Source organism: Pseudorca crassidens, chromosome 14, assembly GCF_039906515.1.
Source record: "Pseudorca crassidens isolate mPseCra1 chromosome 14, mPseCra1.hap1, whole genome shotgun sequence".
Classification (NCBI taxonomy): domain Eukaryota; kingdom Metazoa; phylum Chordata; class Mammalia; order Artiodactyla; family Delphinidae; genus Pseudorca; species Pseudorca crassidens.
The window spans coordinates 41,558,323-41,581,780 of NC_090309.1; the positions used below are offsets into that span (position 1 = coordinate 41,558,323).

At 36.9% G+C, this 23,458-nt stretch overlaps 1 long non-coding RNA gene across 1 annotated transcript in view; it reads left to right on the forward strand.

Moving 5' to 3' along the window:
- The window catches only part of LOC137205656 (uncharacterized), a 734,230-nt gene that overhangs the window by 422,373 nt on the left and 288,399 nt on the right, over positions 1-23,458 (forward strand). The gene's annotated exons all lie outside the window — the stretch shown is intronic.

Sequence of the window (23,458 nt, forward strand, 5' to 3'; positions counted from 1 at the left end):
GAAACTGAGTCACTATTTTGAGTCGCTATTTCCTCAGTGTCACTATTTTGTTTTTTAACAGTGTTGGTCCTCTGGTTTCCTAGCTCAAAGAGGACAGAAGCAACATGCTAGCTGAGCTGTGGAGGAGAAGCAGAGCTTTAGTTGGGATAGATTCTAGCAGCCGTAATGAATTCCCCCATTTATTGTCCTAACCAACACCAAGTTTATGTTTTACTCAGATGAAGTTCAATGTGATGTTCTTTGTTGACGTGTAGCCTACCACCAGGTCAGTTGGGGACTTGGGTTCCCTTCACTGTATGGCTGCATCATCTCCTAAAGCGCTGGTATCTTCTGCTGGATTCTCTACATCCAACTGGTGTACACAAGAGAGAAATGGAGCTCCAGCATGGGACAGATGTAGCAGGGGTCTGGAAGTGGTGTATATCACATCTGCCCATACCCCATTCTGTAAGACTCAATTAATGGTCAGCCCTAACTGCAGGGAGACCGGGAAATGTGTTCTAAATTTGTGCCCCGAAGAAAAGGAAACATGGTACTTGTGGTGTTGTCTGCCAATGGTACTTTTGGAGAGGTGTCCGTGATAACAAAAGATCTGCCTGCTGATACTATAGCAGGAGTCAGTAAGCCGATTCCCTAGAGGGCCACATCGGAACTATTTTAGGCTTTGAGGGCTTCCTAAGATCTGTGGGTCTCTGTCAAATATTCCTATTGTTGTTGTTGTTTAACAACTCTTTAAAAATATGAAAACCATTCTTAGCTCAAGTGCCTTATAAAAACTGGCCACTGGCCAGATATGGCCTGAGGGCTGTAGCGTTGAGCCCCTACTCTAAGGAAGCCAGGTCTAGTTAGCACAATGACAGATGTACACTGTGCTCGTTAAAATAATACAATTTCAAAGTTGAGAAAGCCTTTGGGAATCAGCTGAAACAAATGTATTGTAGGTAAGGAGACTAAGACCCAGTAAAATAGAGTCACTTAAAGAAACCAGGTTTATCTTTTTGTGAAAACAAGTGTTATCATTAGGAGCTGATGCTTTGAATAGAGTTTACTGAAATAAAAACCTTATGGGGGAAAAAGATTATTTGATATATTCATCGGGGGAGTTATTAGTAGCATTATAACCATGTATGTTATGCCAGCCTTCCTAACTTGTAATAATTGAAAGTTGACTACACAATTTGTTAGCCATTTGAAAAGACTAAAGACTAAAATTGGCACTGCAGAAAAAAAAAATCAGGTGGAGGAAAAATTACAAGGCAAAAAGGAGACTCTTGGAAATATTTGAGTCTCTTCGACAGCATAGACTATTTAATAGATATGGAAGAATATATGAGAAAATTCAGTAGATTTGGAAACACACAAATGAACATTTGTGTGCATTGAAAAGACATAAAGATAAACACAAAAAATGAAGAAAATTATTTGCAGCACATACACTGAACAATTATTATAATAAACACAAAAATGGCCAAAGAAGAAATAATAAAATACATGAACAAAGATTATGAATAGATAACTCGCCACATAAAACCAATAGAGATGTGAAAATATATCCAGTATCCCTGGTTTTCAGAGAATTAAATGTTGATACGAATAATTGCACAATCAAGATGATTAACAATAATAAAATTCCAGAGGCTTCACCCTAGTCGAGACTTAAGGAATTCCACACCTATCCCTTGACTCCGCTTAGATTTCACACCCATTCTCCTCAATAAGAGTTCCAATCCGTCATAATTTTTTTCAGTCCTTGTCAACACCTTCTCTTCTCACTCACGTGTTTCTCTGCCTCCTACTTTATCTAGGAAGCTGAGGTAATGGAAGGGTTCTCCTGTCCACATTCCTCAGTTTCCCCTCCTCCTCAAACCGCAGGGGCTGGAGATAGGACCATGCTCTCCCTCTATTCCTCAGCCTTCCCCAGGAGGCTCTCCTGCTCTGGCAGGAAGATGGCAGCTATGAGAATCATCTCTTTTCAGTGGCCAGGAGATATGGAAGGTGGATCCTGGGATTTCAACACGTTTACAGCTAGCCCTCCCAGTGGGGCTGCTGAAAATATACTTAAGGAATGGAGTCTCTAGTAGCTTCTGTCTAGATGTAGACACCAACCTCACATGGAGGAGGCTTTTGCCTTCAATTTCTCTTGATAAATATATTTTCCTGGATAAGGGACCCAGGCTTCAAGGTGGGTATGCTTGACTAACCTATCGATTTTTCAACCCTTAACTCTGGAGGAATCTCAGGGTTCATCTACTGCAGTGGTTCTCAAATTCAGTGTGCATAAAAATCATCTTGGGGAACTTGTTAAAATTGCAGATTCTTGGAACCTGTCCTGGGTAAAATAAATCAGAATCTCTGGGGATGAGTCTCCAGATGCTCCTTTTAGAACAAGCTCCCTGAGTGCTTCTGGGATCAGGTGATTCTCAGAATTCTCTTTGAGAAATTTCTGATCCAGAACATTGGCATATGTGGAGATGGACATCCACAGACATGCTCTATCTGTCTCAGATAACTCAGCTAGCAAAGTTCTGTGACAAGACCAAGTTTAAAGGTACTAGCTAGTGATGGTCCCACTATACAACCATAACTTTTGAAATTATTTCTGTGTCTCAACTTCAGCTTTTAAACCCTCAGCCTTTTGCGTTCTCTGTCCTGTGTGCAATGCTGCCTCTCTCAGAGCTTTAGCTCTTTTAACTTGGGGAAAGAGAGGTAACCTTCCAGGGTTCTTAGCAGCCTCCTTGTATCTGAGGGCAGCTAAGCATGTCTGAAGTGGACAGCCTTACCTGCACATTAAGGAGTAGCCAGCAAGTGGACCTGAACATCCAGGGATTTCTTTGCCCGGAGGATCATTGTGCCTGGAGAATCAGGCTTTCCCAAGCTGGCACGTTTCTATCAGGCAGCCATAAGAAGCTGGTAATTTCTATTTATTGTCTTCAGTTCATGGCAGCCAGTATTTTACCACCTGCACGTCTGAAAAAGAAGGGGAAGAAAAGCACACCAACATTCTCAAAATGTTTATATTCAAGGAGTGTGTATTTCAGAGAGGGAGGTCATGATGTGTATTTTTATTGTGTGTGAAAGAATACTTAGTGGCGGGTGCAGCTGGAAGAATAATGGAAGCACAGGGTACTGTCTTTTGTGACAAAGTTTCCTCTGGTAAGTTACAATTATAACACAGAAAATGATACCTTAGACGGCAACTAATTTGTGAATCCTGGGAAATGCCGTTCAATGATCCCTCATCAGGACAGCAGAACCTGATCTGTAAAAATTTGGGTCTCAGTGGGAAGCTGTTTGCAAAGAGTGATTTGCATTTCAATTGTAAGTCCAGCACAACTTTAAATCTTGGCTGCTGCACTATCACAATGGAATTTTTCTTTCTTTCCTTCGTGAAGTACTTAAAAAAGAAAAAGGAATATTACCATACATCAATTCTACAACCATATACAATAAAATATAGGTGGTTATAAGGGAAAAAATATGGTGCTGATGGTTATATTTTCTCCCAATGAGCAATTATATCAAATTTTTATAACTGCAGAGGAAATATTATTCCCTGTGTAGGAGCTGTCCCCACTCCATTCCTTAGTCCACAAGCACCGTATCCCATTCTTCTTTTTTCCTTCAAAATTCCAAATAGTTAGCAAATGTAGCTTCTCTGTTATTTGATTTCACTTGATGAAGAAAAAAAAGGAAACACACAAACCAAGCAATAAAATGAAAAACACTTATTTATTAGAATTAGTTTTCTCTAAGTCAGGTCGTTGCTGGACTGCTGAGGGCCACCCCTCCCTCCACAATCATCTGCCCCTTTTCACTCCATCTCATAGACTCACTGTGAGAGTCTCAAGTTTTCCCTTTGTTTAGATTGTTTGGATTAGCCCTCCTCTAATCATGGGTTGACTTATCTCCTGGGTGTGACACACTATACAAAAATGAATGATTCCATCTTGTGCTCTGTGCCCCACTGCATCAAAGGATGTAACACACTGCTTTCAGAAACAGGGGTCACCAGGCAGGGGTCAGGGGCCAGGGAGGGGTGGGGTAGAAGTAGTGATCCCTCTCTGGCATGTTTTTATATTAGGACTTTGCTTTAACTTTGTGCATTTCTCTGTCATCGTCAAGAATTTAAATTGTCTGTAAATGTATAAATTCATCTAGGTTGTCAATGACCCGCTGATCATCATATCTAATGCTGGGTTCTCAGTGCTTATCTGACTTACCTAACCTCTCAGGAGATTACTCAGCTGCTCACTCACCCTTGAGATTTTTCTTTTTTTAGCTTTCAGGACTCTACTCTCTGTGGCTTTCTTGGACTCGCGAACCCCTTTCTCCTCTGTGTAGTCCTCCTTCTGTATTCCATTTATAAATGCTGGCATGTGTCAAGAGCCAGTCTTTGGACCTCCTGTCTCCTGTATCTACACCCACTGCCTGGGATCCCTTAGTCAGTCCCCTAGCTTTGTACCATCTATATTCTGATGGATCCAAATCATTGATCTTCAGTCCAACCTCTCCAGATCTCCAGCAGAATCGTCACCTAACTCTCATCGCCTCTCTACTCTCAACTCCCTCACACATGTGCTTCTTTTCCAGTTTTTCTCATCAGAGTAATTGGCTCTACCATTTACCCAAGTATCTCAAGGTCACGGTGATAGGGAGAGGGTAGGTGGGTGTGGGGTACTATAATCTCTCTTTGATCCCACATCCAATTCAACATTAGGTCTTGTTCCTCTAGGGTACTACCTATGTCTTCAAATTCATCTGCCTTCTCTCTCTCTCATTCTGTTTCTTACTGTTCCTCAAATATACCAAAGCCAACCCTGCCTGAGGCCTTTGCATTCACCTAGCACTTTCCTGGAAGGTTTTTCCTCTAAACGGCCATATTGTTCTCAGAGGCACTGTGTAAATGTGATCTCCTAGGGATTTCCAAGAACACCATATCTAAAGTAGTAGCAATCCCTCCCTCTGACCCTCCCCCTGACACTCTTACCCTGGTTGATTTTTCTTTTTTGCATGCATAACCAGAAATTATATTATATATTTGTGTACTTACTGTTCACATGCTGGGTTGTAATTTGGGCATGAATTAGTTTGCACTGTTTTTTGCTAAAGCCCTAGCATCTAGTATAGCTCCAGACACATAATAGGGGTTCAATAAATATAATACTTATTCAATGTTTAACAAACTTTTACATGATTTTAGTTTAGTTTCTCTCTAACATTGTTCATCTCATAAATTATCTGAAATAACCTGGATTTTTTTTTTCTAATTGATCATTAGCATTTTATATTATGGCTCAATTTAAGTATTTTTGTTTTACAAATTTTCATAACAATTAATAGTGGGTTTTTTAGACTTAAATTCAAATGTTACTTATTGCTTTTATCCTACATCATGAGTTCCCTATTTTTAAATTCTTTTTTCCAACTATTTTTTTTCTTTCAATTGGAGTTGTTGACTTAGTGTTTGTTTTTGCAGAGTGTCATAATTCTTTTTTTAATTAAAATATAATGATTTTATTATGGATAACATATAACATATAGCAGCTGAAACAAGCACAAGTTGAGCTCTGGGTTACAACCCTGTGCAAATACCGATGTCCTCAGGGACCAGTGATTTGCAGGTTTGTTTGTTCTGTGCCCTGGTCACTTCATCCTACCCCAAACCTGGCTACATTTTTCAGATTTTTGATCTCCTCCCCTGTTGTCCAGCTCTCTGCCTTCCCTCATACTTTTCATTTGCTCCTGCTAAATAACTGGAGCTAGGAAACTGTAAAACCAAGTTTATTAAGCTGTGTCCAGGATGAAAGTTCATAATCTATGATTGAGGGCCTGTGTTCTGATTTGAGTGAAGGAATTTGATTTTGCTAAGTTGCTGTCTCTTGGTTTTATTCTGGATATCAGAGCCACAATGCCAAGGCAGAGCATTTTTGTGTTTATATTTGCTAGCATTGATGGATACACTGTAACTAATACACTTAACTGTTATGAGCCTGAACTTGTGTTTCTGGGACCCTGAGGAGAAGGTTGCCCATCCCCCCTTGTTCCCAGATTTTGGATTTCCCTGGATCATGATTGAACCTTTCCTATTACACAAGAGACAGTTTTTGCTTTGGGGGTGTTTTTGTGTGTGGTAATGGGGTACGTAATGTTAGAAAAAGACCCCAATTAACATCTTTCTAAAAGTTGGACATGAAAATCTCCTTCTATATCCTCCCACAAAAGAGACGCAGAGGGAGGAGATATGGGGATATATGTATACGTATAGCTGATTCACTTTGTTATACAGCAGCAACTAACACACCATTGTAAAGCAATTATACTCCAATAAAGATGTGGAAAAAAAAAAAAGAAAAATGCCTCTTGCAATAGGCCCCCATATCTTCAACCACAGCCCAAGAGAGAAGGTGATTCTAGATGTACAGCAATGGCAGTGCCCTGATTTTCGGTGTCACATGGTTTCCACTTAAGGCTCTACTCAGCAAAGCCCTTGGGGCACAAATTTTGTCCCTCCTCTGATAAATTCTACTTATTATCCTGTGCTGTATACACTCTCAGAGCTAGATAAATGAAGAGTAATAATAACTGTTTTTTTTAATAACTTATTTTTATACCAAGTGTTATCAAATCAGAAATCTGACACCTAGTAATCTAATATATATGTTTTTTCCACATACCTTTATTGCTGTTTGGCTAGATAGAAAATATGAGGAGATTGGAAACCAACTGTAAATATTTCTACAGACTTAGTGGCAAGTGCTTTTTCTTTTCTTTATTACTTTGCTCCACTTACATGATCCTCTATTTTTCAGGGCTGTAATCCCCCTCTTTTCCTCCTTTTCATGTTCCCTCATTCAGGAAGCCTTTCCTGATTCATGACCCATTTCCATATGCTTTCATTGCTCCTCAGTCCCTCAAAGGTTGTCTTGCTTTGCAGGCTGGTAATGCAGTCTCTTCAATGTTACTTACTGTTGAACTGGCCCAGAGGCTACTGACCTGGGTTTGAATCATCCCAACCAGTTAAAATCATTTCAAGTTTAGGCAGATTGTTTGGCCTCTCTTAGCCTGGTTTCCTCATCTGTAAAGTAGAATAAACAATAATACCCATATCTTCGTAAGCATACTGGGAAGATTAAATTGTATTATGAAAATATTATTGTTGTTAATTAAACATATTTCCCCTTCTTTTGCCTTTGCCTTTATAATGGTGCTTTTTTGGGGGTGCAAATATTGTCCTATCTCAATGAAGCTGTGAAGTTCCCGAAGGGCCGACTTTACAAAACAACAAATGTGTAATGAGGATCTCCTGGTCTAAGGCACTGTGACAGGCTCAGTGGTTGTGGGGAAGTGGGAATGGGCAAAAAAATGCGAGAAAAGAAAAGATAAAGCACAACCATTTGCACTCCATAAGCTTCCATGTACTTGGCATAATGCGTGATGTAAAAAAGTCAAATGATAACACAAAAATGTAAATAATAATCCAAGATAACAAGAGGTACGACTGCCAAGAAAAGAGTTGCTGCCCACTGAATAGCTCAGAAAGTATTGCAATCAGAGGACAGGAGACAATCAGAATCCCTCATGTAGAGGTAGTCAGTGCAGGTCACTGGCGTGCCTAAGTTGATGAAGAGATTTGACAGATGATGGGAAGAGGAGGTGGCCACTCATGATCCAATGATTTACGATGGACATAGCACAGAATTTGGAACTATTCCAAAGTAAATATAAGCACAGGCAAGTTGAGGCAAGAGTCCACTGTGGTTTCAGGAACTGGTTCTTATATTTTGGACTCTGCCATCCTCTCCCTTTAATTGTTTCTTTTAAAATTCTCAGCTTATGCTCTCCCATTTCTTTCCTCATGTGTCATCAGGTTCAAAGTTGTGGCCTCAGACAGAGGACTTTCAATCAACAGTGTCCAGTGAGTATTGATACTTCGCTTGTCTTGAATCGCCAAATGAGATCGACTGCAGCAATCCAAGTGATTGTCAGCAGTTGACTCGAGTGAATTAAAAACCGTCAATTATTTCTTACATATGAATAGTCATAAACATATATATGGTGCCCCCAAAATATGTAGTTCCAGCCTAAAATTCAGGAATTATATACAAAGAATACATCAAATTGCAGGCTGTTCTTGCCCGTTCTTTCATCAAGAAAATTCCAGTGGCCAGAGAAACTGCCTTCTAGCTACCTTACTTTTGAAGAAGTGCAGTCAGGCCCTTCTGCTTTGGCTAGTTGGGATAATAAATAAGGCACATGGATAAATGTGTTTATTTAGACATGTAATTTAGTTTCTATATAACTGTATTTTTCTTTTAACGACACACATGCTGATTCCTAGTCATCAGCCCTAGGCACCAGTAAAATCAGATTAAAAGCATTAGTAACGTAGTTAATTCCATTTATAATATGCCTACACCAGAGAGGAGAACATTAAAATAAGGAAAATCTATAAACTGGAATTAAAGAATTTTTTTTAGAACGACTTGTAAGGAATCTTTGAAAGAAAGACATAACATTTTACATAAACACTCTCAGGGAACATTTTTAGCCATGTTTTGCAAAGTAATATTTGTAATCCCAATTAAAATTTGCCTTGGCCACTTGAGTCTTCATATTTCTACTTCAGGTTGATTCAGGTGGCGTTGTATTAAGGGGTGGGTGTCCTTTAGCAATGCTCCACTAGTTGTAATATTGCCTTCTGTAACCTTGCCTAATAATCACTATCAGCTAATCAATTTTTCCTTTTTATTCAAATTCTATTATCCACTCCCTTTTGACCTCTAGTTCTTGGGACAGCCCATGCATTATTTTTTTTCTGAAATCCTCAGCATATTACATGCAGCATAACAGGATAAAAGCCTTAGCATTAAACCCAGTCAATAACTCCCACAGGCAGACATCTATTTCATCCCCTTCTTTAATGTGCTGTCCTTTGTACATGAAGATGTCACTATCGACCCACAGTCCATCTGGCATTTGGTGTGGATTCTGGACTTGGTCCAGCATCAGTGGTGTATTTGGGCCAAGTCATCCTCATTTTTCGCCAAGGTCATCTCTTGAGACCCACGATCCCATTTGACAGACAGGTAAGCAGTAACCATAGAATGGCATAAAACTACCTAGCTTGTAATCAAAACAGTCATTTCACTTGCTTTTTCATAGCCAAAAAGCTATTGAAGTAAATTATGCATTTTGACTTCACCTTATTTTCTTGTCTTGTACGTCTTGGTAATTAGTTAATATCAACAATGAAAGCTCCTAAAAGTATACTACTTCATTTGTTTTTCATCAGTTTAGTTTTTAAAATAAAGTCATAAAAGGAAACATAGATGCATAAAACATGTTTGTTATTAAAAAATTCCAAATAGGTAGAAGTGCATAAAGTTAATTCTCCTTCCTTGCTTGCTACCTCCTTCAGTCCAATCCTCTATTCCAAAGATTTCTGAAAGCATATACAAATACAGACATCCGTATGTAGGTGTATATCTAAATTATAAATATCCAAATGTATTTTACTAAAAAAATTAAAATAATACATGTTGTTTGGTCTTATCTTTAATATCTCCTAAAGATATTGCATTTTAGAAGATATAGAACTACCTTGTTAATTTAATAATTACATAATGCTTCATAATATGGATTAATCACAATTTATTCAACCATATCCTTATTGATAGAAATGTACATTTTTTCTGATTTTTCACTATTACAAATATTGCTACCATAAAATATTGTGTATTATTTCTACTTCTATATTACAAATTATTATTAAAGTGAGTGGCCTCAAACAGCCACAAACCTTCATTAGCTCATAGTTTTCGTTGGTCAGAAATCTAGGAGCATCTTAGCTGGCTGGTTCTGGCTTGGTGTCCCTCACTAGAGTGTAGTCAAGATGTTGGTGGAAATCTGAGGTCTGGACTGGGACTGAAGGGTCTAAGTGGCTCATTCACACGGTTGGCAGGTTGGTGTTGGTTGTTATCGGGAGACCTCTATTCTCCTTCATATGGGCTTTTTCATAGGCTACTTGAGTATCCTCATAATATGGCAGCCAGCTTCCCCAAGATGAGCAATCCATGAGAGCAAAAACCTGAAGCTACGTTTTCTGTGACCTAGCCTGGGAAGTTGCCTAGCATCACTACCACCACAATTTTTTTATGACTTTGTTTAGATATAATTGATATACAGAAACAACAACAAAAACCCTGCATATGTTTAATGTACACAATTTGATGAGTTTGGATATATGCGTATACCCATGATGCTGTCACCACAATCAAGGTAATAAAGACATCCATCACTACCAAAAGTTTCCTTGTGTTCCCTTCCCCCCCACCTCTTTTATAATAAGAATGTTTCACCTGAGATCTAACCTCTTAACAAAATTTCATGTGCATGATGCTGTGTTGTTAGGTATAGGCACTTTGTTGTACATCAGATCTCTAGAACTTATTCATCTTGTATAAATGAAACTTTATACTCATTGAAAACCTCCCATTTCCCCTTTGCTTCCAGCCAATGGCAATCATCATTCTGTTCTCTGCTTTCATGAGTTTGACTATTTTAGATACTGCACATAAGTGGAATCCTACTGCATTTGTCTTTCTGATACTGGTTTATTTCACTTAGCATAATGTCTTCCAGGTTCATCCATGTTGTTGCAAATGGTAGTATTTCCTTCTTTTTTTAAGGCTGAATAATATTCCATTGTATGTGTATACCACATTTTCTTGATCTATTCATCTGCTGATGGGCATCTGGATAGTTTTCATATCTTGGCTGCTGTGAATAATGCTGAAATGAATATGGGAATGCGGGCAACGATGTGAGGCCCTGATTTCAGTTATTTTGGATATATACACAAAAGGGAAATTGCGGAATCACATGGTAGTTATATTGATGAGCTTTGAGGAAACTCCACACTGTTTTCCATAGCTTCCTCACCATTTTACATTCCCGACAATAGTGCACAAGGGTTCCCTTTTCTCTATATCCTCATGAACATTCATTACCTTTTGTTTTGTTTTGCTTTTTGATAATAGCCGTCCCAATGTGTGGGGTGGTATCTCACTGTGCTTTTAACTTGCATTTCCCTGATGATTAGTGGTGTTGAACACCTTTTTATATACATGCTGGCCATTTGTTTGTCTTCTTTGGAGAAAGATATATTCAAGTCCTTTGCTCATTTTTAAATCGGTGTTGTTAGTTTGTTTGTTTGCTTTTGAGTTGTAGGTGTTTCTTGTATATTTTGAATATTAACTCCTTTTTAGGCATGTGGTTTGCAAATATTTTCTTCCATCCTGTAGGCTGTCTTTTGACTCTTGATTGTTTCCTTTGCTGTGCAGATTCTTAGTTTGGTGTAGTTCCACCTGTCTTATTTTTTCTTTTATTGTCTGTGCTTTCAGCGTCATAGCCAAGAAATCATGTCCAAGACCAATGTCAAAGAGCTTTTCCTGTATGTTGTCTTCTAGGAGTTTTATAGATTCAGATCTTATGTTTAAGTCTTACTCCATTTCGAAATGATTGTTTTTCTTTTTTTTGGTATACTGTATAAAGTGGTATAATGTTTGCCGGTGGATATCCAGTTTTCCCAACACCATTTGTTGAAGACACTGTTCTTTCCCTGTGTGTCTTTTTGGCACCTTTGTTGAGATCAGTTGGTCTTGTAAGAGTGGGTTTATTTCTGGGCTCTTCATTCTGTTCCACTGGTCTGTATGTCTGTTTTGGTGCCAATATCATATTGTTTTAATCATTTCAGCTTTGTAATATTTTTAAGTCAGGAAGTGTGATTTCATTCTCTGGTAAATTTCTTGTTAATATCTTTTGCTGTTTTAAATCTAGTTACTTGCTCTTGAATACATGTTTAAGAGGTCTTTATTTACTGTGGATGGTAATCTGTTGTCTCTTATGAATGTTAAAATATTTCTTCCTACTGTGTTTTTTTCTTTTAACATTCAAAAATTTTAAATGTTGTTTTGTATATGTAGAAGTTTAATATATTTTTAAATCTGCCATTTTTTCTGATATAGGCTTTATTTTAGTAACTCAAAGATATTTTTTAAATTATCCAAAGGTTTCTTTCTTGTACTTCCATAGCACAGGTTTTATGTGTGTTTTTTGTTTGTTTGTTTGTTTGTTTTGTTTGTATATTGTATGAGTTAAGAAAGCAACTTTAGTTTTATTTCAGATTTGTTCTTAATGGTGGTTTAAAATGATTTATAACCATAGAACACTTTTGGTTAAGCAAAGACATAAAAGAAACCCTTAACCCCCAAAAAGCTGCAGCTCTTTGGGTTGGAGCTCTGCCTCCTTGTTTCCCTTACCTCCCACCCTTTGTAGCAGCTAAGAAGAGTCCGGGAGGAAGAAGGAAGAGTCATATTGAACACCTGGGTTTAATGAAACATAGTTTGAAACCCACTGTGGTCTAAAAGATGTAAAATTTGGAAACAAATGTAACTAGTTAGTTAAAATCAGTTGTTCATCCAGAGACTGGGAAACATTTAAAAGTTGACTAAATAGTATTTTGTTAGTTTATGCATTTACATTGATATTGATGTATGGGTATGGACTTACATACTGAAGACATTTATGTAATTCCATGTTTTATTTTAATATTAAAAAAAATTAAATCTGGCCAGTATAAAGCAACTAGTTGTATATGAAAATAAGGGAACATAGATTGTAAATCAATTAAATTCAGTTTTTTTTTTTTTCTAATAAGAAAACCATATGGCTTCAGGCACCAGGCAATGCATTCTATCTCTTAAGAAAAAATCTTACATTCTAGATATTCACCCACCCAGTGGATGAATGAGTCATGAGCTCAGTCATGAGCTCACAGATTCACATGTCATGGCACTCGCACTGTGCATATATCATTTATATCCCAAAATATATACACTGCATATGGACACACACAGAGTAAATCACAAGGCTTTCCATCCTGTAAGTCTTTCTCTTTTGCCTGTGAGGGATCTCATTATTAATTAAAGAATCATTTAGCTTGCATAATTGTCTTCTGCCATACATAATTTCAACCTTTCAATGTCTCTTCAAGTTGTCTTATTAGACTCCTTTGTTTTGGTGACATTGTCAATCACAGCTTTTAGATGGACAGACTCAGCAGTGGGGTGAATACCATGTAAAGAAGTCCTCTCTTTGTTCCCAATCATGGAACTTACCAACAGGTAACTGCATTTGTAAATTTCTTTGAGTCTTTAAAACTAACTGCCTAAGTTCCCAAACCCTGCACTTGAGGAGCTCAGTCATCTGATTGAAAGGAATAAGCCATTTGTTGTTAAGTATCCACTGCTACATATAAGTATTTCTGGACTTTGGAGCAAACTGATAACAAGACATAAGAATACAGCCAAGCATACTTCATTCACAGCAAGCTTTTATCTTTACTTTTTAAATAAACATTAAAATAAAATTCAGACTAGAAAATAGTGGTTCTCAAGTGTACAGTAAGTCAGAAAGACTAAAACTCTTGGGATAATCAAAACATTGTAATAAACATATACATATATATCTGTATACTTACACATTCTTTTCTTTTGTAGTAACAGAGGCATCATGGGAAATGACCATGTTTGAGAGAATATTTAGACACGATCTGTAAACTGGTTTGAGAACATCAGAGGCTGTCATGTCAGATCAGATCCATGGGTCCATTAGAACAGCTGGCTAAAAGGCATAGTATTAGGTGAGAAGCGTAGTATTGGTAATAAATGTTTTCACTCTCTGGCATTAGCTTCAAAAGAATGTTAGAAAATGCTTTTCCAAACATCCATGTCTTCCCTTCACTGAAGTCCATAACTTTATCTATTGTCTTCTTGAAGAGAATGATTTTTGACTCCTTGGCCTCTATGAGTTTACTACACACCATGTAAAATTGTACGTCTCTCAAAATGCAAGGTGAGGTTTTGTTTGAATGTTCTGAGATTTGTAAACAAGCGTTTGCTAATGCATCAAGTTCCTTTTAAGAAGGGTATGTATTCTCTTTGGGTATTTTTTTAATTTTGTTCAGTACTGAGTGGGTTCTGGCTGCAGTGTTAGGAAGTTCAAGGAATTTGCATTGATAACTTTTTCTGAATTATTTGTATAGTTATATCATTGAATAGGAAATATTTTAGAGTTCTACAATCAATATTTCAGAGAAAACTTTGGGAAAGATGTTCTCTATTAAAATTAAATAAAGCTAATAACCCAATTTTATTAACTTTTATTAAGTTTTAAGTATGTAAGCCATACGCATTGTTCCAAATTCACAAAGTGCAAAATGGCATCGAGCAAAAAGTAAGCTTTCATCTCTCTCGACTCCCCAGACACCTACTATTCTATCCAGGGCATGCATTTTGCCAATTTCATAACTATTATTCTGGATAAATCCTTACAGAAATGTTCTATACATTTGCATGCATGTGTTGTATATATTTTCACACTAACATTTGCATGATACAAACACTTCTCTGCAACTTTTATCACAATGCATTTTGGAGCATTTTCATATTTGTGCATGTGAAAACATCTCCTTTTTCTTAATGATTATAGAATATTCTATTATACAGACATATTGTGAGCTATTTTCAAAAATTACATTACCAGATAATTCTTCTTCTATGGATAGTTTGAGGAATTTGAAAAAAAAATAAAATGGCATCTACTTCTGGAAAACCATGTCATATCTATTCTCCTATGATAATAACATTCTCTGTGTTTTGTTTTGTGGAAGATTTTCCTCTTTTCACTTATCCAAGTATTTTTCTGAATACATTTACATAGTTTAAGTAAAAACAAAATAAAAAAGTTTATTTTTGGGACAAATGGATATCCACGTGCAAAAGAATAAATTTGGACCACTACATCACATCATTACATAAAAATTAACTCAAAGGGGATCACAGAAATAGATATGAGTTAAAACTATAAAACTCTTAGAAGAAAATACAGGCATAAACCATTATGATGTTGAGTTAAAAAATTGTTTCTTAGATATACCAAATGCGTAAGTGATAAAACAGAATTTTGGCAAGTGGAACATTCTCAAAATTGAAAACTTTTTGCTTCAAAGGACAACATCAAGAAGTGAAAAGATAATGTACATAATGAGAGAAAATATTTGTAAATAATGTATCTGATCTGGGACTTGTATACAGAATGTATAAAGGACATTTACAAGTCAATAATTAAGAACAAATAACAGAATTTAAACATGGGCAAAGGATCTGAATTGACATTTCTCCAGAGAAGATACATGAATGGCTAATAAACACGTGAAGAGATGCTCAACATCATTAGTTATTAGGGAAATGGCAAATCAAACCCACAATGAGATGCCACTTCATATCCATCAGAATGGATGGAATCAAAATGATGAACAATAACAAGCATTGATGAGGATATGGGGAATTTGGAGCCCTCATACACTGCTGAAGGGAATATGAAATGGTGCAGCTGCTTTGGAGAACAGTTCAGGAGTTCCTCAGAATGTTAAACATAGAGTTACAATATAGCCCAGGTAATCCATCTGATGTCTTTCTGATGTACTGTCAAAATGTTTTTGATATTAAATAGCTCCCAGTTCTTTAGCCCTTCCCCAGAGTATCTCAGATTTTAAAATTCCAATTGGGCCTCCACCAAGGCTTACAAATTCTCTACATCTGCCTAAGCATATACCCAAGAAAAATTGAAAACATACGTCCACAAAAATTTGTACACAAATATTCATAGTAATATTATTCATGATAGTCAAAAGTGGAAACAACTCAAATGCCCACTAACTGCTGAATGGGTAAATAAAATGTGGTATATCTATACAATATGATATAATTTGGCGATCCTAAGAAATGAAGTACTGATGTACGCTACAGCATGAATGAACCTCAAAAACACTATGCCGTGAAAGAAACACTACATGTTGTATGAAACATTTTTTAAAAATGTCCAGAACAGGCAAATCTAAAGAGAGAGAAAGTAGATAAGTGGTTGCCCAGGACTGGTGGGGTGGGCAAAAGGTGGAATGGGGTAGTGATTACTAATTGATTTGAGTTTTCTGAGGCGGAGGGGATAATGAAAATGTTCTAAAATTAGATTATGGTGATGGTTGCACAACTCTGTAGATGTTGAATTGAATTGTACACAGTAAGTGGGAGAATGTTATGTACATTGTTATCTCAACAAAGCTGTTAAAAAATAAAAACGAAAAATGAAACGTCTTTCTTCTTTCCACATTTGCCTATGTCCCATAGTTCTCTTGTTATTGTTCTCCATAAAGCACCAGATCTAGACAGGTCCACAAGTAAAAGCTTTCAGGAGTGGATAACTCCAATATTTCCACATTCTTCTTATATACTGAGTATAACATTAATACCAAAAGCTGAAAATGATTTCATGTAAAAAGGAGACTACAGACCAATATGTCATGAATACCAATGCAAAGATCCTAAATAAAATTTCACAGTAAAGACTGAAGAATAAAATTCAAAAAGAATACTTCATGGGGCTTCCCTGGTGGCACAGTGGTTGAGAGTCAGCCTGCTGATGCAGGGGACGCGGGTTTGTTCCCTGTTCCGGGAAGATCCCACATGCTGTGGAGCGGCTGGGCCCGTGAACCATGGCCACTGAGCCTGCGCATCCGGAGCCTGTGCTCCACAACGGGAGAGGCCACAACAGTGAGAGGCCCGCGTACCACAAAAAAAAAAAAAAAAAAAGAAAAAGAATACTTCATAACTAAGTGGATCTTATGCTAGGAAAACAGAGAGTTTCATATCAAGAAATCTATTTCTATAATTTATCAAATTAATAAATAATAAGGAGAAAACCCATATGATCACCTCTACAGATTTTAAAGGATATTTTGATAAAATTCAACATTTCTAGGAAAAAGTTTACTAAAATAGAAATTTGTTGATACTACCTTAAAATGATAAAAATTTATCTATCTCTACCCAAATGTAATTATGACCCCTAGTGGGTAGGTACCAGAAGTGTCTCTATCAAGATAAAAACATAAAAATTCTCATTTTTATCAAAATTATCTAACACTAAACTTGAAAAACTAGGCAATGCAATCAAATAAGAAAAATAAATTAACTGTATAAAACTAGAGAGGAGGAGGTAAACTATTTAAGTTTGCAGATAATATGTTTGCACATCCCACAATTAAAAACAATCAAGTGAAAATATACTCCAGGTAAAGAGTATTTAGTAGATAGAATGGCAGGATATTAATATTCAGAATGTATACATTTCAGATATAAAAAAGGCAATCCATTAGAAAACATAAAAGGAAGCCCCCACTTATAATAGCAACATATGTGGTAAATACATAGGAATAAGCTTTAAAAGATATGTGCAAGACTTAAGTCAGGCTGGCAGGATTTTTCTGTAGAAATAAAGAAATTCAGTAAAGTTTCAGGATAAAAAGTCGACATACAAAAATCAGTTGCATTCCTATACACTAATAATAAACTGTCAGAAAACAATCTCATATACAATAGCATCAAAAGGAATAATATACGTAGAAATAAATTTGACCAAGGGGGTAAAAGACCTATACACTGAAAACTATAAACATTGATGAAAGAAACCAAAGACACAAATGAATGGAAAGATATCCTGTGTTCATGAATTGGAGGAATTAATACTATTAAAATGTCCAGACTACCCAATGCTATCTATAGATTCAATAAAATCACTATCAAGATTCCAATGGCATTTTTTAACAGAAATAGAAAACAATGATCCTAAAATTTGTATGGAACCACAAAGGACCCTGAAGAGCCAAAACAATCCTAAGAAAGAAGAAACTTCTGGAGGCATCATACTTCTTGATTTCAAACTACATTACAACTATATTATTATAGTAATCAAAATAAATTTATGCATATATGGTCAATTAATATTTGACAAGAGAGCCAAGAATACTCAATGGGCAAAAGATAGCCTCTTCAATAAATGGTGCCAGGAAAACTGGATATTTACATGTAAAAGAATGAAAATGGATCTCTGTCCTACACCGCTTACAAAAATTAACTCAAAATGAATTAAAGACTTAATATAAAGACATGAAATCATAAAAATCCTAAGAGAAAGCCTAGGGAAACATCTTGACATTGGATTTGGCAGTGATTTTTTGAATATGACACCCAAAGCACAAGAAAAAGAAGCAAAAATAAACAAGTGGGACTACATGAAATTAAAAAGTTTCTGTACAGAAAAGAAATGACCAACAAAATGAAAAGACGATCTATGGAATGAAATAAATATTTTCAAACCACATATCTAATAAGAAGTTAGTATCCAAAATATATAAGGAACTCATACAATGCAATAGCAAAAAAAGCCAAATACAATTGACCCTCGAACTTACACAGGTTCACTTATACAGGGTTTTTTTCAATCCATACATATTACAGTGCTACTATAATAGCACTGGTTGAATCCACAGATGTGGAAGCACAGATATGGAGAGCCAACTGTAAAGTTATAAGGGAATTTTCAGCTATGTGGTGGGAGGTGAGGGTTGGCACCCCTAACCTCCACATGGTTAAAGAGTCAACTGTAATCTGATTAAAAAATGGGCAGAGAACTTGAATAGATATTTTTCTAAAGAAAACATATGGATAGCCAACAGGTCCACGAAAAGATGCTCATCATAACTAATCATTAGGGATGTAAATCAAAACCACAATGAGCTGTCACCTCACACCTGTTAGAATGACTGTTATCAAAAGACAAGAGATAAATGATGACAAGGATGAGAATAAATTGGAACACTTGTGCATTGTTGGTGGGAATGTAAATTGGTGCAGCCACTATGGAAAACATTATGGCGATTCCTCAAAAAAATATAAATAGAACTATTATGATCTATATGATCCAGCAATTTCCTTTCTGGAATAATGTATTTGAAGGAAATAAAAACACTATCTTGAAGAGACAGCTGTACCTCTGTGTTCATTACAACATTATTTACAATAGCCAAGACAAGGAAACAACCTATGTGTCCATCAGTGGATGAATGGATAAAGAAAGTGTGGTATATATGTACAGGGGAATGTTATGCAGCCATAAAAAGAGGAGGTTCTCCCATTTGTGACAACATGGATGGACCTTGAGGGTATTATGCTAAGTGAAATAAGTCAGACAGAGAAAGACAAATACTATATATGATCTCACTTATATGTGCAAACTAAAAAACTCATCTTATAAAAACAAACTAGATTGGTGGTTGCCAGGCACCAGAGGGGCATGGTGGAGGAATGGGTGAAGGTGGTCATGACGTACAAACTTCTGGTAACATAAATAAGTCCTGGGATGTAATGTACAGCATAGTGACTATAGTTAACAATACTGTGCTGTATATATGAAAGTTGCTAAGAGAGTACATCTTAAAAGTTCTCAACAGATTCACAAAAATTGTAACTATGTGAGGTGATAGATGTGTTAACTAACTTAATTGTGGTAATTATTTCACAATATATACATATATCAAATCATCACATTATACACCTTAAACTTACACAACATTATATGTCAATTATATCTCAAAGCTGGAAAAAAAACCCCGAAAATTACTTTGATTAACATACAATCATGGTTGACAGTTATTTTCTCTGAGTACATTGAAGATATTATCACACCTTGTTCTGGCTTTCACTGTCGCTTTTGAGGAATTAGCTGTCAGTTCATCAAACCATTGAAGGTTCTCATTTTTCTCTTGTTATTTTAATATATTTATGTGTTTTGTGTTCTGCAGTTTCATGTGTCTAGGTACTTATTTTCCTGGTTAGGATTCATTTAGGCCATGAATACAAGAATCAGTATTTTTAAAAAATAAGTTCTGGAAAATTCTCAAGCACTATGGTTTTGAGTACTGCCCCAGCCCCCTTCTCTCTTCTTCCTTTCTGAAACTTAATTAGGCATACATTAGAACTTTGTGCTCCCTCATGTTGATTTAACTTTTAAGGTATTTTGTATCTCTTTTCTTCTATTCAGCTATATCTTCCAGGTCACAAAATTTTTCTTTCTTTATATCTAATATAATTTTAAATCTATCCATTGAACTATATGTTTTTCTAGAAGTTCAATTAGTTTCTTTTTCAAATGTGCTGCTTTTCACATTTTTATAATCTTTACCTTTTTGATAATTTCAGTCTCCTATTTGCTTTCTTAGAATTTATTACAAAAATTTATTTTATATTCAATATCTGATTTATTTACTTTCTGAAGATTTTATCTGATTATGTTGTCCAAAGGTTTAATGATTCTCACTTATGGTATCTTATTTTCTTGTGCATTTTGTACATATTTCTCAAAAATTTATTTGTAAGGATGCCTGGAAGCCTATTTGAAAGGTGTGTCCTGCTAGAAAAAACTGTCCTGTTTCTGCCACTGGCCTGGAATTTTTACCAAATTCTTTGTGCCTGTGTGCGTGCATGGTGTGTGTGTCTGCCTGTGTTGGACACCAATATAGTATGAATTTTAACCGCTATAATCATATCATAATTGGTTTGCAGTTATGAATTTTAATAACAGATATCCCTCTCCATCTCAGGCAGAGTTTCCAGAGATGCAGTTTTATCTGCCTTCCTTTCGCAAGGATTTTGGGCTGGCCACGCACTGCTGATTGGGATGTGTTTACTCGTGTTTTATATTACACTAAATATGTGGCCCTCAGAGGGATTAGTTCTATGCAGGAGTGTCTCATACAATAGATTTCCCACTTAGGGTGTGACCCCTAGACTTTGTCTCCCCCATACCCTCAAAGATCAAGAAAGAAAAGCCGAATTTACATAGAACGGCAAACTTCTCAAAACAAAGACAGGTTCAGGGTTACTTAACTCTCTTTGTGCTTCCTTTGTTCTGAGTATTATTTACTAACTTGTTACCTGTAAATATTTTTCAAGATGAATATAGATGTACAACAATTTAGTTGTTTTCAGCAGAAGGGTCATTCATGATAACGGGTGCTCAAAAAATATTTGGTGAATCAATGAACGAATGACTTTTCAGGTCCTCCTGGGTACTATTGATGGTTCATCCAAACTTTCATAGGGAAAGGTAGAAAATAAAGCCTTTTGCCAGAGGATATTTTTGTGTATCAATATCTCTTCCAGAAGGCAATGCACAACAGGAATTATGAAGGAAAGAGGAATCCTCTTTCCCAACCTAAACTTTGATAAAAAAGAAGAAGAAAGAAAGAAGAAACAAGAGGAAGAGAAAAGGGGGAAAAATAATAGGATGATCAGAGAACAGCTCGGAGGTGGAACTCTAAGTATAGGCCTCTGTAGTTGGTGTTTACTCACTCATGAGTACTTCTTACATTACTTTTTTTTTTTTTTTTTTTTTTTTACATTACTCTTTTATATCTGGAATTATTGCCAGTTATTCTACACATATTCCTACATATCTACTCCTATGACTATATTCTGACTTTTGAGAGTTTCCCAACCTCACACTGATCTCATCCAGTGTCACCACTCTAATGGGCTAGAAGAGGAACCCAGTGGTTTACTGAAAAAAAGTTAAATTGAAGATAGTTAAATTGAAGAAGACTTCCTCTGGGTTCTTCAGAATCCATTCCAGGGACCGACTACTTGTCTTTGAATTCTGTTCCCTCTTTTGCGTTAGCTCTTTCAAGAGAAATATGTTTCTCCCTCTACCCCACAGCCTGGGTGGTCTGAATCAGTGAAATTATGCCATTTCTCAGAGCTCCATTAACAGAAAGGTGGATGTAGATAGTCTGGTTCTTCCATAAGTCATAATGCTTTACAAGCACTTTGTTATCTCCCAAGATGAAATATGTGATAGCCTGTAATAGGACCGAAGTATCAGGACCTTTGACTCTTCTCAAAGTGAGCACCATCTCCTCACGCCTTCCTTCTCTCCAGCCCATCATCTCACACTCTCCCTAGGACTGTGGGGCACTAATGTACACACTACTCCCAAAGATCAGAACTTGACTAGTTTTTCATCCATGCGTGTTTCCTGCAATGAGGGAAGATCTTACAAGAGCCATCGGGAGCAGAAATGGCAAAATTTCTTGGGACAAGAAACGGCTTGTTAATGGCTGCCATTAACAAGCAGAGCCCAAGAGGTGAGTGGATGGAATATGACCTCCTTACTTAATGGGAGCTGGTAGCTGACACTGTCCACGTGAGAAAAAAGAGTGTTAAGTGGATGTCTAGAATGTGGATCATTCCACACACTGAGTGGTAAGAAAGGCCGAAGCCCCTCAGTCACGTTTCTGCTTAGAAAACTCTCTTGCTTATCTATTCCCATGTGCATGCACTACAGCATGGATTTTCTTTCTTTCTTTTTTTTTTTTTTTTGCGGTACGCGGGCCTCTCACTGTTGTGGCCTCTCCCGTTGCGGAGCACAGGCTCCGGACGCGCAGGCTCAGCGGCCATGGCTCAGGGGCCCAGCCGCTCCGTGGCATGTGGGATCTTCCCGGACCGGGGCACGAACCCGCGTCCCCTGCATCGGCAGGCGGACTCTCAACCACTGCGCCACCAGGGAAGCCCCTACAGCATGGATTTTGCTAGTGAACATCATCCCTGTTTGCAAAGAGGAGTTTTCCTGGGCAGCCAGTGTGGGCTCTCTCCACAATGAATCACTTCACTGGACTTCCTCCCAACATCACACTTCAATCAAAAACTTTTTGCACAAAATGTCACTTTCAAAGTTGAGGTTTTGGGGGAAAAAAGTGTCTTTATAAAAAATTCATGGCCACAATGATCTGATAATGCAGTGTTCTGATACCAGCAGATGTTTTGTCTAACATGTTCCCTGAAGCTGTACTCTGTGCCTTCATATCTTTCATTTCCAGTTGCTATCTGCTGACTGTGGGATGTCATGTACGTACCCTATAGCTATGCGTTGCAATTCGAATCTAACACCACTGTGCGTAATGAGCTTCACAAGATGCTTGTCGCAATAACTCCGTACTTCCCTAACCATATGGAACACAACACTCTAAAGCCCATAGACACTTTTTTTTTTATTACAGTTCAGATCCTTAAAACATAATCTGTGTGATGTCTAGTGAATGTACGTGAAGAGCTGCTGAAAACAAAGTTAACACTTGTTCACATCATCTGTTACAAATGTCCAATTTGGGACAATAAATTTCCTCGGAACCTGTTCTTTTGCTGACTCGTTGCTTTATCTTTTTTCCTCTTTCTCTCACGTCGTTTTTTTTTATGAACTATGCATATGTATTAAATGGGATTTGTTGTCCCTAGATACCAATTTGCATAAAGTACAAGCCATCATTGGTTGGAGAGAAGCAAATTACTTCTCCGGCAAGATCACACTTTTTTTTTTTTTTTTTTTTTTTTTTAATTTTAACAAACCGCAGGCAGAGGCTGTTAACAGCACTTAGCCAGATATGCAAAGTATCACTTTTCTCAAAAGCAGCTTGATCAATGGGGGGGAAGAAAAAAAAGTGAGAGGT